At 40.6% G+C, this 9,554-nt stretch overlaps 1 pseudogene; it reads right to left on the bottom strand.

The window, feature by feature from the left end:
• Positions 1-7,866: 7,866 nt before the first annotated feature.
• LOC132629599 (small nucleolar RNA R71) lies at positions 7,867-7,960 on the bottom strand (annotated as a pseudogene).
• Positions 7,961-9,554: the final 1,594 nt, after the last annotated feature.

Here is a 9,554-nt window from a genome sequence, read left to right as displayed (position 1 = left end):
GGGATTATACGGCCAAACATACTAGCCGTATAAAATATACGGTCCGTATTTTAGGACCGTATAATCAGTCCAGGATGGCACATTTCTCTGGACCAAACATACGGCCAAACATACGACCCGTATAAAATGTACGGACCGTATGTTGGTCCGTATATCTTGTCGGGATCAGATTGGTTCATTAAATAAAGGATCCAAGTTTTATTTCATTTCATTTCCATATCACACCCCTTCTCTCTAAAACATCTCTCTACATTTATTCGACAATAATTCAAGAGGTATTAGTGATCAACAACATAAACTTAGTGAATCAAGTGTAAGAAAACCCATTAAAGATCATTCAAGTCAAGGAATCTCATTGGAGATGAACTAGGGTTTTTGCTCAAGTGAAGTATTATCAACCAAGGCTTGTTCCTACAACATCTAAGGTAAGATTTATGATATTTCCATGTTATTTAAGGTATTTGAAAGTTGAAATACTTGGATTGTAGAAGGATATAGAAAAATGAGTCATGAATGTGGAATAATGCCATTTTGAGTAATAGCTTGAATTGAGTCATGATTATTGATATGTTGTGATATAAATAGTTCATAAGTGATGTTGAGAACACGGGATAGGCAATGTATGTGAATGAACGTAGTCGTGTGTTACGACTACGGGTATGGGTAATTGGAAGTGCATTGAGAGATGTGGATAATGTGGATAAATAAAGACTATTGTTATGATATTGTGAATGTATTATTGACGTTTGGGAGTGATACACGATAAGACCGCCCTTACCATGGTGCAATCAATGTGGTAGGTCACATTCGGGACAGTGCCGCCTAGGTTTAGATGCTTGTTATGCCTGTAGTCGGATTGGTCATATCATGCGTGATTGTCCATTGATAGGTAGTAGGGGTAGGGTCCAGCCCACAGGATCAGCAGCTGGTTCTTCATCATCTGTACAACCTCTGGGGCAGAGCTCACAGACACCAGCAGGTCGTGGTAGGGGTAGAAGAGGAGCGTCCAGATCGAGTGGTCCTCAGAACCGTATCTATGCACTAGCTGGACGACAGAATCTTGATTCTTCCCTTCATGTTGTCACAGGTATATTATCAGTATTATTTTATGATGTATATATATTGATTGATCTGGGTTCTACGTTGTCGTATGTTACTCCTTATGTTGTCAGTCGGTTTAGAGTGATGCTTGAGTCGATCAAACCTTTTGAGGTGTCTATGCCTGTGGGTGACCCAGTGATAGCTAGACAGGTATATAAAAATTGTGTGGTTGTAGTTTGTGACCGTCATACTATGGCTGATTTGATTGAGCTAAAAATGGTAGATTTTGATGTCATTATGGGTATGGATTGGTTGGCCTCCTGTTATGCCAAAGTTGATTGCAGAACAAAAATGGTTCATTTCCAGTTTTCGGGAGAACAAGTTTTAGTTTTAGAATGGAAGTGTAACACAGCATCGCCGAGAGGTAGGTTTATTTCCTATCTCAAGGCAAGTAAGATGATTGCTAAGGGTTGTATATATTATTTAGTCGGAGTTCAAGATGTAGAAGCCAAACTGCCAACTCTCCAATCTATCCCAGTAGTGAATGAGTTTCCAGATATATTCCCGGATGAGCTTCTAGGTCTTCCACCAGAAAGGGAGATTGATTTTACTATTGATGTATTACCGGATACTAAGCCTATATCTATTCCTCCTTATATAATGGCTCCTACAGAATTGAAAGAGTTGAAAGAGCAACTAAAAGATTTGCTAGAAAAAGGCTTTATTAGGCCTAGTTCTTCATCGTGGGGAGCACCTGTGTTGTTTGTAAGAAAGAAAGATGGTTTCTTGCGGATGTGTATTGACTATAGACAGTTGAATAAGGTAACAATAAAGAATAAATATCCACTTCCAAGGATTGATGATTTATTTGATCATTTGCTGGGTGCCAAATGGTTCTCAAAAATAAATCTGAGATCGGGGTACCACCAAGTGAGAGTCAGGGAAGAGGACATTCCGAAGACAGCCTTCAGAACTAGATATGGTTATTTTGAGTTTCGGATAATGTCGTTTGGATTGACTAATGCACCGGTGGTATTCATGAATTTGATGAATAATGTGTTCAGGCCCTACCTAGATCTATTTGTGATTGTGTTTATTAATGATATCCTGTTATATTCTCTATCTGAGGTAGAGCATGCAGATCATTTGTGCATTGTCCATAAAGTTCTTCAGACTCAGGAGTTATATGCAAAGTTTTAAAAATATGAGTTCTGGTTGAATTCTGTAACTTTTCTGTGGCATATTATTTCCGCTGATGGTATTTGAGTGGATACCCAGAAGATTGAAGCTGTGAAGACTTGGCTAAGGCCTACAACACTTACAGAGGTTCATAGTTTTTTGGGGTTGGCCAGTTACTACAGAAGATTTATAGAAGGCTTTTCTTCTATTTCTGTACCACTGGCGAAGCTGACTCAGAAATTAGCTATATTTCAGTGGACGAATGCTTGTGAGCGCAGTTTTCAGGAGCTTAAAGATAGATTGACTTTGGCCCCGGTCCTGACACTTCCAGAAGGATCGGAGGGCTATGTTGTTTATTGTGATGCTTCAGGGATGGCATTAGGTTGTGTGTTGATGCAACACGGTAAAGTTATTGCTTATGCTTCAAGGCAGTTGCGGAAACACGAGAAAAATTACCCGACCCATGATCTAGAGTTAGCTGCGGTTATTTATGCATTGAGGATGTGGAGACATTATTTATATGGCATTCATGTTGATATTTATACAGACCACAAGAGTCTACAGTATATTTTCAAGCAGAAGGAGTTGAATCTATGGCAAAGATGGTGGTTGGAGCTATTGAAGGATTATTATGTGAGTATCTTATATCATCTTGGAAAGCCGAATGTAGTAGCCGATACTCTTAGCCGCAAATCCATGGGCAGTTTATGTGATGTTCAGCCAGAGAAGAGGGTGTTAGCTCATGAACTTCAACAGCTAGCCAGCCTAGGAGTTCGCTTGATGGACTCAGGCAATACGGGAGTCACTGTCCAGAATTCAGCTGTTTCATCTTTAGTAGTGGAGGTGAAAAAGCACCAATATAAGGACCCCATGTTGATTCATTATAGAGATACACTTCCTCAGAAAAAAAAAATCACCATTTGAGATTTCTATATGGATCTCTCAGGTATCGAGGCAGATTATGTGTTCCTGATGTTGCAGGGTTACGTCGACAGATTCTGGAGAAAGCCCATCATTCCCGTTATTCTATTCATCCAGGAGAGACAAAGATGTATCATGATCTTAAATCCATTTATTGGTGGGACGGAATGAAGAAAGACATAGTAGATTTCTTAGCTCAATGTCCTAACTGTCAGCAGGGAAAGATTGAGCATTAGAAGCCTGGGGGATTATTGCAAGCGAAGGAAATTCCAACTTGGAAATGGGAAGTGATTAATACGGATTTCATAACAGGCTTGCCTCGTTCTCAGCGTAAGTATGATTCTATTTAGGTAATTGTGGATAGACTTACGAAGTCAGCTCATTTTCTACCGGTCTGGACTACGTATGTCACAACCAAACCCGATGAGTCCTGACGCGAGTGTCTGACCTCTACTGACCAAACACCCCCTGCACTCATAACTGAATCATACTGAACATAAAGGCCCACAAGAAACTTGAACTGATCTCATACTGCCTACTGAAAGGGCGACATCATGAACTTTGTACATTCACATACATACAAGCTGAAAGAACAACGCAAGCTAACTAGGCTGCTACATATATTGTACACAAAAGAATAGGAACCGACAAGGCTACATCATTTGACATACACATACATCTGTCTACATACATCTAGTGGAATAGAAAACTATAAAAAGGACAGGACAGGGCCCCGTCATACCCATGTGCATATACATATCCAGAAGAATGGCAAACCAAAATAGACTACAGCTCCGGAATGAGATGGAACGCACCAACTACTGCTGAGTAGAGTGCCTACGAAGCTGGACCACCTGTTTGTTTACCTAAACCTGCGGGCATGAACTCAGCCCCCTGAGCAATAGGGGAGTCAGTAGGGATAATGTACTGGGTATGTAAGGCATAAGAGCAACATAAGCATAAACATGGGAATCATGAAAGGAATCTGGAACTTAAAGCAAAACTGACTGTCTATATGGATTTGTATGAACAAGTATCTGTAGAACTGACAATGCCTCTGTGGGCCCATAATCTGCATACTCTAAATGATAATCATTCTCATGTACATAACTGTAGGTCATACTGCTTAGGAATGTTCAGTACGATCCATATCATATAATAGTGTCGAGGAACGTACGACCCGATCCATATATCATATCATAATGCCGAGGAACGTACGGCTCGATCCAAATATCGTCATCAAGGTGCACCAGCTGTCAGGTGGTAATGCGTATATAACGTCTATCCATTTTCCCATATCCCATATACATATAATATTCGCATATATAGCGCCTTCTGGTCACGGGTCAACATGTATATGAATATATGAATGCAATGTATGTATAAACTGAGTACATAAAACTCTCCGAGTGATACATGGTCGTACTATCTCCGATAAACATCTTTTGAGCTAACATCATCAATATAAGAAATATCAAGACCCATGAATAGAAGGAACCATCATATGGGGTATAGGAACATCAAAAACTAACATACTCCTAGTGCTTATAAGAGTAGGGTAATATGGAAGCTCATTTGATCGCTTGTTGGCCCATAACATAAGATCATGCCAAAATGAAGAAGGAATAGCCTTAACATACCTTAACATCGACTTAATATTTTAACGTTCTCCTTTCACGTTCACATGATCTACATTAAAAAGGATCATGCTAAGGTTAAGTCTTAAAGATACTCTTAAGTCCATGCTAGAATAATTCATGAGCTAGAGAAAATTGGCCAGCATTTCCTCTATTTTATTGACTTCCATCATATTGCAAAACAACTCCCAAACAACTATAATAACATCCACAATATCGTAACCAAGTAGTCACATTTCATTAAGCTTCATAATTCATTCTCACATTCAACTTATACCAAAAACTTCACGTCAACCCTTCACACAATCGTACACAACACTTTCTTGTTATCATTATTACCCTTCATAACGAGATTATAATCATAACATTCTAACAATGATATCCCAAGGTAAGTTGCTACTCACAATATCATAAATTCTACATTTGAACTTCCTCTTCTACTATTTCTCTCATCCAAGTCACCCAACAACGGAATATTCTCATGGAAACTAACATTTTGTATCATAGAAATGAGCTTTGGAGAAAGATATCACCTTGTATGAAAACCCTAGCTTCAACACCCAAGTTGTTCTTGAGGTTTACTAACCCTAGAGAGCCTTTCAACACATGAACACCTTAATTCTTGCTATTTGGTCTTTGTTTTTCTCTTGGGTTGAGTGTAATATACTTGGAGAAGGGTTTTGGATCTCTCAAGACTTATGGAAATGTGGGAAATGAAATAAAAGAACAAGGGTCATCTATTTATACAAAAATAAAAAAGCTGCCCGATAGACTTATACAGACCACTTATACGGTCCGTATAAGTGGACCGTATAATCCCAAAATGAAAACACCCTTCTCTGCCATGGTTATACGGTCCGTATAAGTGGTCGTGTAACCCACAGTTTTTCTGAAACTTCTCTCGTCGATTTGTTTGACTTCCAATCCTTATAGGACCTTCTTGACACTTATAAAATAATTCATTAACCATCTAAGGAGCGCTATAGCTCTTCCTCAAAACATTCCTAAATAATTACCAACTCGATAATTTCTAAACCTTCCCAAACACAACTTATACTTCACTTCCTTCGATGAATTTAATTTCTTCGATTCGTAATACTTCAAAAATCTTGTGACACACACCTTTAAACCACCAAATACCCTTCTTGGGATCATATGGGATTCATGTTCCCCTTAAGCTTCCGTTAGTCTATCCACCGCACAACAACACGAAAATGTACGAGGTGTAACTTTCTCCCCCCCGCCCCCCTCCTTCTTAGGAACATTCGTCCTCGAGTGTTGGGTTCTTGGGAATTTTACAAAAATTTCGCCAAAGTTTCCCTGTAACATGGCACTACCATCCTGCCACAACAACCCAAAATATATTGCCTCACAGGGCTATAACAACAACATCAATAACCATGGCCACACACGACCAAGAAAGCATCAAAGAAAATATTACATACCAGGGGAAAAAGGTGCCTCTGCTTGAGTCTCCTCTGGAGGTGGAAATAAATGTGGGTACTTGAACTTAATGTCTTCTTCCACTTCCCACATCATTTCTTCTCTGTTATTGTTTCTCCATAAAACTTTAACTGAAGCTACATTCTTGGTTCTGACTCTCCGTACTTGCCTATCTAGAATACAAATAGGAACTTCTTCGTAGGTTTTTTGCTTGGTGATTTGGACATCATCCACAGGTACAATTCTGGAAGGATCACCAATGCACTTACGAAGCATCAACACATGAAAAACCATATGCACCGAATCCAGCGCAGAAGGTAGCAATAACTCATATGCCACCTTACCCACTGTACGAATAATCCTGAATGGCCCGATATACCGAGGGCTCAACTTACCTTTCTTGTTGAGTCTAATCACTCCTTGCTTGGGAAAGACGTTGTTAATTTGGAGAAGAAGTAATGAGATTGTGATCTGAATATCCCTAAAGTTGGGCTAGGATTTGTGACTAGGATAGGAATATACTTAGTTACCGCAATCAATTATACACCGTGCTCTAATTGCATTCTTGATAGGTCAATACCATAGGAATATAGGAGGAGAATTATCTTGAATCGGCGAGTAGTGGTTCGGAAGAATACTACGAGATTAATAATCCGGTTAATTAGCTATTGTGAACAAAGTTGCTAAGGTGTGATACTTGACTGACTCAATAGGATTGGTGAACCAACCACGACCCTGGAATACTTCTAAAATCTTGATAAAATCCATTATTAATTACGTTCTAAGCACAATTTCTGGATACATTATTAGTCAATTACATTATAGCATTTTGTTATAAAAGAACCAACACTTTTATTCTTCACTTGCATAGATAGTAAGCAATAGTTTATTTTCGTGAAATATTGGTCATAAGTCTTTGTGGGTTCGACATCCGATTTTATATAATCACTCTATTACTTGTACGACCACGTACACTTGCGTGTGCATTTGGACGCAACAAGTTTTTGGCGCCGTTGCCGGGGACTTAGAAATCAATTATTTTTGCCATAATAAATTTTATTGCTTCATTTTATCCAAGTGTTAACGTCTTGATCTTAGCTGTTACTTGATTGCAGGTACTTTACTCGAATGCGAAGGACTGCGAATCAAAACAATCTTGAGGAATTCGATCCTGAGCCTAAACGTACTTTCAATTGGCGTAGGAGAGATTTGAATTTATTCCATAACCCGCAGGCTGTCGCAGAATTACCTGTGGCCATGGCTAATAATCAACCGGCGAAAGTGAGAGAGGTTGCAGTGCCTCGTGTGGCGGATGTCACTTCAAGCATTGTCAAGCCCACCATCGAAGGGCACTTTGAGCTGAAGCATCCTATGATTCAACTATTTCACTCTAGTGGGCAATTCGCGGGAATGTCACATGAGGATCCTCAGCGTCACATCCATACTTTTCTGCAGATTGTCGATACTTTTGCTACTGGAAGGGTCACTAAAGAATATGTGCGACTGACACTGTTCCCCTTCTATCTATTGGGGAATGCAAGTAACTGGTTAGTAGCATAGCCCGCCAATTCTATCACTACGTGGGATGACTTGGCGATGAAATTCTTGACAAGGTTCTTTCCACCAGCAAAGACCGCTCGCCTCCGAAGGGAGATCATGTCATTTAGGCGGAAAAATGGAGAAAATTTGTATCAAGCCTGGGAGAGGTTTAAGGGTCTTCTCAGAGATTGTCCTCACCACCATCAGACGAATGAAGTTCTGGCACACACATTTATTGAGAGTCTGGATGCCCAACATAAGTCATCACTAGACACTGCTGCAGGAGGGAAGGCTCTTGATCTAAGATATGAAGAACTATTCACATTATTGAACAGGTTTACTTAGAGCACGCCAGACTAGCAGGATGATGCAGCTAGCAGTTCAGTTAGGAAAGCACCGGGCATCTTGGAAGTAGATAATTTTACAACATTATTAGCACAGATTGATGCCATGCGCACCGAACTCAGGAAGTTAGCTGCGTCGCAAGCGCCACCACAGGTGCATGCAGTGCAGCAAGCTATAGCCTTTTGTGATGTCTGCGGAGAGAGTCACAACAGCGATGAATGCCCTGCAAATCCCGCATACATATACTTTGTGGGTATGCGGGAAAGGGGCAAGGAAACAACAATCAATACGGAAATTCCTACAACCCAAATTGGAGGAACCACCCGAATTTCAGGTTGAGTGACAACTCAGGTAATCAGAAGCAGAACTATCAGTCAGCACCTGCTCCTCAATCTCCCACAAACAATATGGAAGAGATGATGAAAACGATGATGGGTGACATGCAGAAGATGATGATAGACCAGCAGAAGTTGATAGCAGATAATCAGAATCGCGATTTGGCTGTGCGGAATTTAGAGAGGCAGATGGGACAGATAGCTGACGCAGAAAATATTAGACCACCTGGAGGACTTCCAAGTGACACAGATGTGAATCCCAAGCCCTGCAATGCTGTAACTCTGCGAAATGGGCGAGAACTAGAGGAAGTGACTTCAAAGAAACCTGGTCGAGTAGAGGCTGAAAAAGAGAAGGCAGTCGAGGCACCAGTGGCAAAGCATCTACAGGTCGTGGTTGCAAAGCCACCGCCTCCATTCCCTCAACTTCTGGCAAGACGGAAAGAAGAGGCTACTTATAAGAAGTTTCTTGATTTGCTTAAGCAGGTACACGTGAACGTCCCCATGGTCGATATGCTGCAGGGTATTCCAAAGTATGCTAAGTATATAAAAGATATTGTTGCAAACAAGAGCTGTTTCACAGAGTATGCCACAGTTGCACTTACTGAGGAGTGCATTTGTTACACCTCGAAAAAATTTTCGTTGGTACGCAAGTGAACGAACTAGTGATGAGTATGAGTGTAGGATGTTCCATGAGTAAGGAATGACGTTTGATGACCTTAGGCGAGATTTCAAAGGTATCCGACGTAAGACGAGAAAGTGGCTAAGATAAGGCAAGGTGGGATGAGCAATGCATGTGCATGGATGAGGGTGATTAGAATGAAAGGTCTAAGAAGTGTGAAAAGTTGCAGGTTTGCAACTGGCCAGGTGGTCGTAAAGTGCTATACGGACCGTAAAATGGTGTACGGTCCGTAAACTGGCAGGTCGTAAACTGGCATGCAAAACTTCAACTTTCTGCCAGTCGAGGAAATGGTAAAATACGACCTGGTTTACGGACCGTAAAGTGATTTACGGCCTGTAAACCATGGTCGTAAATCACCATGGTTGCAGTCTGAGTTTCTGGTTCTGAAATGGTTAAAGACGACCATGAAGGACAGTCCGTAAACTGGAGGACGGG

This window comes from Lycium barbarum, chromosome 2, assembly GCF_019175385.1.
Source record: "Lycium barbarum isolate Lr01 chromosome 2, ASM1917538v2, whole genome shotgun sequence".
In the NCBI taxonomy this organism is placed as follows: domain Eukaryota; kingdom Viridiplantae; phylum Streptophyta; class Magnoliopsida; order Solanales; family Solanaceae; genus Lycium; species Lycium barbarum.
This window is presented reverse-complemented; position numbering and strand designations above follow the sequence as displayed.